This window comes from Phaethon aethereus (assembly GCF_964289735.1).
Source record: "Phaethon aethereus genome assembly, chromosome: 1".
Taxonomy (NCBI): domain Eukaryota; kingdom Metazoa; phylum Chordata; class Aves; order Phaethontiformes; family Phaethontidae; genus Phaethon; species Phaethon aethereus.
Window position 1 is genome coordinate 197,248,449 of NC_138575.1, and position 7,124 is coordinate 197,255,572.

Here is a 7,124-nt window from a genome sequence, read left to right on the forward strand (position 1 = left end):
TGCTTCCTTTTCTCAAAGCTGGCCTCTTTCAGGCCTTGTTTTGTTGATTCCCTTTGTTTGCCAACCTGATCCATTACTTGATGGTGGTTTGCCATTTCTGCTGTCATTCCTAGTCTCCTCAGGCACATTGTTGGTGCCCACATGGAAAAGCAGGATCCAAGCCCCCAGCAAGCCTCCCTAGATACCAGGTTGGGTCAAGGAGATGGAGTTTGCCACTGCTGCCATTTGCTGCTTTATCCCAGTGCTACCAGCTGAGGTACTGAGCTGCACTGGAGGAATCTTCCAGCCCCTCATCTGCTGCCAGACACTGAATCTCTTCCCTAGCAGTAGATCTGCAGAGGGAGCAGGAGCCATGCTTCTGGAGCCAGAAGGCACCAGCTCCCAGCCTTTGTGGGAGTCCTGCTTTCGCACCCAACAGACTCTTACCTGTACCTCCCTGAGTGCAGCTTTTGGGGATTTCAGGCTTTTGCACCTGCAGGGTGCTGGAGAAGGTCCGAGTTATCTTTCTTGTCATCCCTGATGCTGTGCAGCCACTGCCTTTCTCCCACAGCTCTGCTACTTGTCCACACGGATCCTCCCAGGCATGCACCTCCTGTGGGCAAAAGCCCATCTCCCCAGCCCTGGTGAGAGGTCCCCAGTGTCCCTCAGCCCCAGCCCTGTGGAGCTGCACTTGGGCTGTGGCTGCTGACGTTGCAGGGACAGTTGCCCCAATAGCCGCTGGGGTCTGTCCCCAGTGGCACATCCTCACTCACCACAGCAGGGCATGTATCTGCTGCCCACAGCGAGGTCCCTGGCTCTGTCCTGCACTAACTGCTACTATGGAGAGCTGTGTTCTCGGCCAGCCAGTGCTTGTGAAGGGCTGCCCCATACCTGCTGGAAAGGTGTGCGTCTGCTTTGGCCAGGAACCAGCTGAACAGGAGCACAGAGCCCCCCTTTTTTCAGGAACAGGCTAGGCCTGTTCAAGGTTGCAGTATCCTCACATACAGCAGCTCACTGATGCTCCTCAAAAGGCTCTGGAAGTCCTCTACCAACCCCAGCAGAAACTCTCAGAACATCCAGATTTCAAAGCAGATGCCAGAAACTGCTGTACGGACTGCTGTGCCTGTTGGCCACCTCTGACAGATGGGCAATTCCTCAAATGTGTCTCCAGCAACCCGAGTCTGCCTTCAGTGCTGGCAATTGTCCACTGAGGAATGTTAATCTTGCCTTACAAAATAATTTTAAAATTCTTTAAACAAACCTGACTATGCTAAAGTAGTTCTTCACTTAGATCCAAAGTCCACCATAGCATCTGACATTTCAATTTAGTGTTCAGTGGATTAGGAGAACCATGATTTAAGCCCATGGCCATACAGGGCCTTAAATATACTACATGATTTGTAATAATAATAATACATATCACATTAATACAACAATGCATACATTCCAGGTACTAATAACCAGAAGTCAGCTAGAAGTAAAAACCTGATTTCAAGCTGCCTGCATGTGTGCGGGCATGCAGATATACAGGCAGATACACATGCACAAATGTATGATAAGCTGTTCTGAAACCACATTTAAATATAATCACGTCAGAAAAATTAAGATGAACCAATCTATTAGCTTTGTATTTGTTATCTTCTAAACTATGCTAACGCTCATTTACAGTGATGCTAAAAGTTGAATGCTGTAATAGAATGACTTAAATGTGCCAAGCCAGGGGAAGCTTCCCTATTTCATGATTCCCACTTCATAAGTTGTGCTGTCACATGAACAGGACTATAGGATAAATCAGGCTGGAAGGGACCTCAGGAGGTCTCTAGTCCAAAATCCAGTTCAAAGTAGGGTCAGCCACGCAGCCAGGTTGCTCAGGGCTTTTACGCAGCTGGTTCTTGAAAATCTCCAGGGGAGACTGTGTAATCTCTGTGGGCAACCTGTTCCACTGCTTGACTGATCCCATTCTGGTCAGTTTGTCTTCACAAGTTTCTCCTTGCCTCCAGCCTTACACTCAGGTTCAGCTTCTGACTTTGTCTCCCTTCCTCCTCGCATTGCTGCAAAAAGCCTGGCCCATCTTCTCAGTAACCTCCCTGCAGGTAGCACCAGGCTGCTCTTAGGTCCCCCAAAACCACGCTGAACGCCCAGCTCCATCAGCCTCCCCTCACAGGGTTTGTGTTCCAGGCCCTGACCACCTTGGTGACCCTCCACTGAACTCACAGGTATTTATCAGTTTTTCATGCTCGGGGGGGTGCCAAAACTGAGCACAGTATCTAGGCATGGTCTAGCAACTACCGAGTCAAATGGATAATCACCACTCCTAATCACTTGCCTGTATTAATCCTGTTAATACACCCCACAATCCTGTCTACCAACTCCCCCAGGAGTGATTTGCAGCAGATCTGCTACCCAAACTAGTCAGTCCCCGACACTGTATTGTTGCCAAGGGTTCTTCCTGAGCAGGGGCTGGACTTCACATTTGTCCTTACTGAATTTCATGAGGTGGTCCTATTCCTCCCGAGATTCTAGGTGCCTCTGTATAGCAGCATATTGACTGCCCCCTCCCATTTTGTGTCATTTGGGAACTTCATGAGCAAGCACTCTGCCATGTCCCCCAGGTCACTAATAAAGATGTTAAACATAACATTTCCCAGGAAAGATCCCTGTGGCATCCAGTTGTTACTTGACCTTGAGACAGTAACAGTAGCCCTTGAACCATTGCCCTCAAGAGTCCAATCATCTAACCACTGTTTCTACCCACCTGGTTGACTGAAAACTCCTAAGTCTAGAACAAGGCTATTTACAGGTGCAAGAGAAGACCTCCATGTTTTGGGGTAAGCAGCCAGACCACCCATTCCCTATCATCTAATTCAAATATGGCCTGGATTGAAATGCTCTATGGATTACCACCTGGGCCATGCCCAGGAGGGAGTTCAGCTTGCAACTTCTTCCCACCCCAGGAATCACCTCTTCATCTCCCAGCTCCACCCACTATGGCACATTTAAACCTCTGACTAGCAAGCTAATCTTGATCCACAAGCTCGGTAAACTGAGGGGATTGTTTAAGTGATACTACAATCTAAACCTGCTGCCAGTCTCCTTCTAGCAACGTGCTTCCCTTCAGGAGAGAAAGTGTTGTGTGACTTGGTCACTGGGTATCAGTTCATGCAGTGTTCAGTGAAGTTACTCCTCTTTGGAGAGGGCTGAAATACTTCTATTTTTTTATTTATTAATATACTACTATTTTTTTAAAATTTCTCAATAAATCACCCAAACACCACCAATATCTCAAATTCAGTGCATTACCTAAAGACCATCTACAAGAATGTGCAAGTTTGCATTTTTAATGCATTTCTTTTGGACCCCTTTTTTCCTAGGATATTTTCAGGGTTTGAAAAGTGTGTTTATTCCCTTAGTCCAATCCACCATTTTTCATTTGTTATCAGTTTTCCTCTTGCTCTGGCTCTCAGCCACAGCAGATCTGTGCAAACAGGTGCATGTTCCAGGGATGGTGGGAGATGAACTTTCCTTCTCAGGGGCTGGTTTTCATCACTACTGTTCATCAAAGCCTCAGGGGCCAGTGAACATATCGCAAAGAGCAGAGTGCGTCTGCTGTTGACAAAAAAAAGAGTTCTAGACAAGCTTCTTCTTGAGAGCAACTTGGTTTTCCTCATTTGTATTTGCACTATTTAGACACCACTAACAAGAAGGAACAGTATAAAGCAGATGGCAACCCATGGCAGAAACATAAAAAGAAATTGAGAAGATACAGAAAACCCAACAAGACAGAGTGTATGTGCCGATTTTGCTTTTAGCACACCACACTTACATTCTAAGGAGTTTTCCATGGCTACTGCCAATCTTTTATTGAACTCAGATGCTGCCTGCTACAGAAAGCAACAGTGGACTCTGCTCTCCCATGAGGACTTGAACACGTCCCTCACGGACACTTCCCTGCTCCTGCTGGCCACACTATTTCTGATACAGGCCAGGACGCCTTCTCGGCCACCTGGGCACACTGCTGGCTCACGTTCAGCCGGCTGTCAACCAGCACCCCCAGGTCCTTTTCCGCCAGACAGCTCTCCAGCCACTCCTTCCCAAGTCTGTAGAGTTGCATGGGGTTGTTGTGACTGAAGTGCAGGACCCTGCACTTGGCCTTAATAAACCTCATACAGTTGACCTTGGCCCATCAATCCAGCCTGTTCAGATCCCTCTGCAGAGCCCTCCTACCCTCCAGCAGATCAACACTCCCACCCAACTTGGTGTCATCTGCAAACTTACTGAGGGAGCACTCGATCCCCTCAGTAGATACCAAAGGAAGGGAAAAACAAATAGAATGCTAATGTCTCTCAAAGATCACCCATTATGCATACACTAACTTACTTTTTCTTCAAGTGAGTTGGCATGCAGTCCATAAAAACATTGTACCATTTTCAGTGCAGTTGGTAGTTTACTAGCAGTTAGCTACTATCATGCACCGGAGAAGCTTCTCAAAAAAACCCCACCACGCTGTGTAGTATCAGTGTGCCAGATGACCTCCATCAGTTCCAGTGGTGAAATTTGTGTGCTGAAATCTGATTTTAGATTCACAAAAGCATGGATGACGCTGCACAGAGATGCACAGGGGATAACCAGAACGCAGCAGATCTTAAAGCACTGCTCTGAGTCTCTTCAGAGAGAACCCACTCTGACCACTGACCTCCTAGAAGTATTTCATAGAAGGCCTGGACACAGACTACTATCCTGAACAGTCACTAGTTAGAAACAGTGGAACACCTAGACAGAACGCCTGCAGGGGAAATGAACAGCTTATAAGATGTCTGAAGGTCTGAATCTATGCAGTTAAAAAAATCAAATCAAAATGTCTTCTGATATCAAGACTATGACAGACAAATTGGACCTAAAAGCAAAAGGCTCACGCGAAAAAGACCTAAAGCAGTTTCCTGGCAGAGATGAAACACCCACTGCTTTTGAAATGAACATGACAGAGGAATGGAGAAATGTGGCTGAAAGACAACAGAAAAGGATGTGAGGGTAAGCATCTCCCTGTGTCTAGCTGAGGTAATGGCTATTAAGAGCATTTCATTTCATTACCAAGAAAATGGAATCCAGAGGTTCAAATAGGGGATCCACCTTGAGAAGCACCCCAGTTGTCTTAGTTATTCATCCCAGGAATTTAAACTGAGTAACACTTTGGGGTTTTTTAGTCCCTTTATAACAAAATGGGATGACCCAGCTACTTAACAACTACTTAGAAGTCCTCATCAGTCTTGAATTTAAATAGGGTGGTGGGTCCTAAGCAGGGACAGCTTCAATACTAAGGACTACTGTTTCTTGCTAAGATTAGGAACTGTAATAATGGTACTGCTTCCTTAGGTACAGAAGCAAAGTGACCTCCAGACCACCCATGAGATCCTTGCTTGGGAAGGCCAAAGCCACATCAGCTCAAAAGACAGGTTTTTGTAAGCTGCTGTGCCTCTACAGGCCAGGCTTGAGCTGAGATCTCTCTGTGCATATTGACATAACAATGAAATGTGTTGAGATATGGTGAGGTATCTTCAGAAGATTGTTCCCTGTCTTTAGTACTAACAATGCAGGAAGTTGTTTCTTCTGAGAACTGGAATGTGCCCAGGCCCACTTACATATGCAAAGGGACCTGAAAAAGTGGTGGGGTTTGAGACATGTCCCTTTCTCTCTTAGTACAGAGGTAAAAAGACTGAACATCACCCAAAAACTATTCCCCACTCTAACAAGAGGCCCTGCAGGGTCAGGACAGAAGACAGATGACCTTCCTCAGTAAAGGTCAAGTCAGTCTTAAGAGTGAATCAGTTGCTAACAAGACAACAGAATACACAGAAGAAAAATGGCACAGAAAAAGCTATTTCATCAGGAAATTTAAGAAACAAACATGGCATTAGGCACACTGTCCATACAAACACACAGAACATGAGGGAGAACAGAGTAGAAGGGCTCCTGAAGACTGCAAAAACATTCTTCAACCTTAAGCAGTAAGTTCTTCTAGTAATTGTGCATCTATGTAGTCAGAGACAAAGGTTTTGCAATTCTACGTATACTATATAGACAATATTTCAAAGCTCCACCTTCAGTTTGCTGCTTTATGCCAAGTATTCATATGGATAAACAACACACGTAGGTTATAAGCGTATGTGTATCAAACAGAAGGAAGGCCCTGACTGTTGAAACGCATTTTACAACTCCAAAGGCTCCAAGGAAAGCAAATGGTTTACACTGAAAAGAAGCATTTGAGGCGAAACAACATATAAGACATTTCTGTGAAGGCTCTGGTATGTAGCAGCAACACACTACATATTCTACACTATTAATGCTTTTGACTTCTGAAGGCAGAGCATAATTAGCTCTTCTAGCTCAACTTGCATAAACAGAACACAATACAAAAGAAAACTATGTTCCAAATTCAACATCAAATAGTAGCATAGAAACTAAGGTAGTCTCACAAGTTTTGAACAAATTAATGAATTCAGTATTGATTTAAAGTGTTCTCCTAATACATCAAGTATTTTATCTAAACTAAGTATGATAGCAGTAAGTGACACTAGTTCTGTGTTACGACCATCTCTCATTTCCTTGTTTTGGATAAATACAAAAATGGAAAGCTGGCAATGGACGATGATCTGATATTAAATACCAGAGTTAAAAAATAAACACTACAAGTAGCAGAGCAGCTTAGGAAGAAGAAAACAAAATCAATTTTTATATCTTTGCAGAGATTAAAATACTATCCCATGCAGAGTGAGCATAATATCCTATAACCCACTGTCACACAATTGTCAGGACAGTACCCAAGTACATAATAATGAAAAGTTGCCGAAGTGATACATATGAGTAACTTTTCCTGTTCTTCCCATGAATACAAGAAAATAGTTTGGCAAAACTTGATCCTCCCTACTGTGATAATTTTCTTTCACGTTCCTACCTAAGACTTGCCTAATTCTTCCCTAATACAAACAGCAAGAAGTGATGTGAACTTCTGCCCAAATCCCTCCAAATTATTCCTCCTTTTGGTTTATGCTCTGTTTTGTGTTTGGGAGCACACAGTTGGCTACTTCGGCTTCAGGGGAGTCCTTACTTGCCATTTCATTGGATGACGCAAGCCAGATATTGGAAGACAG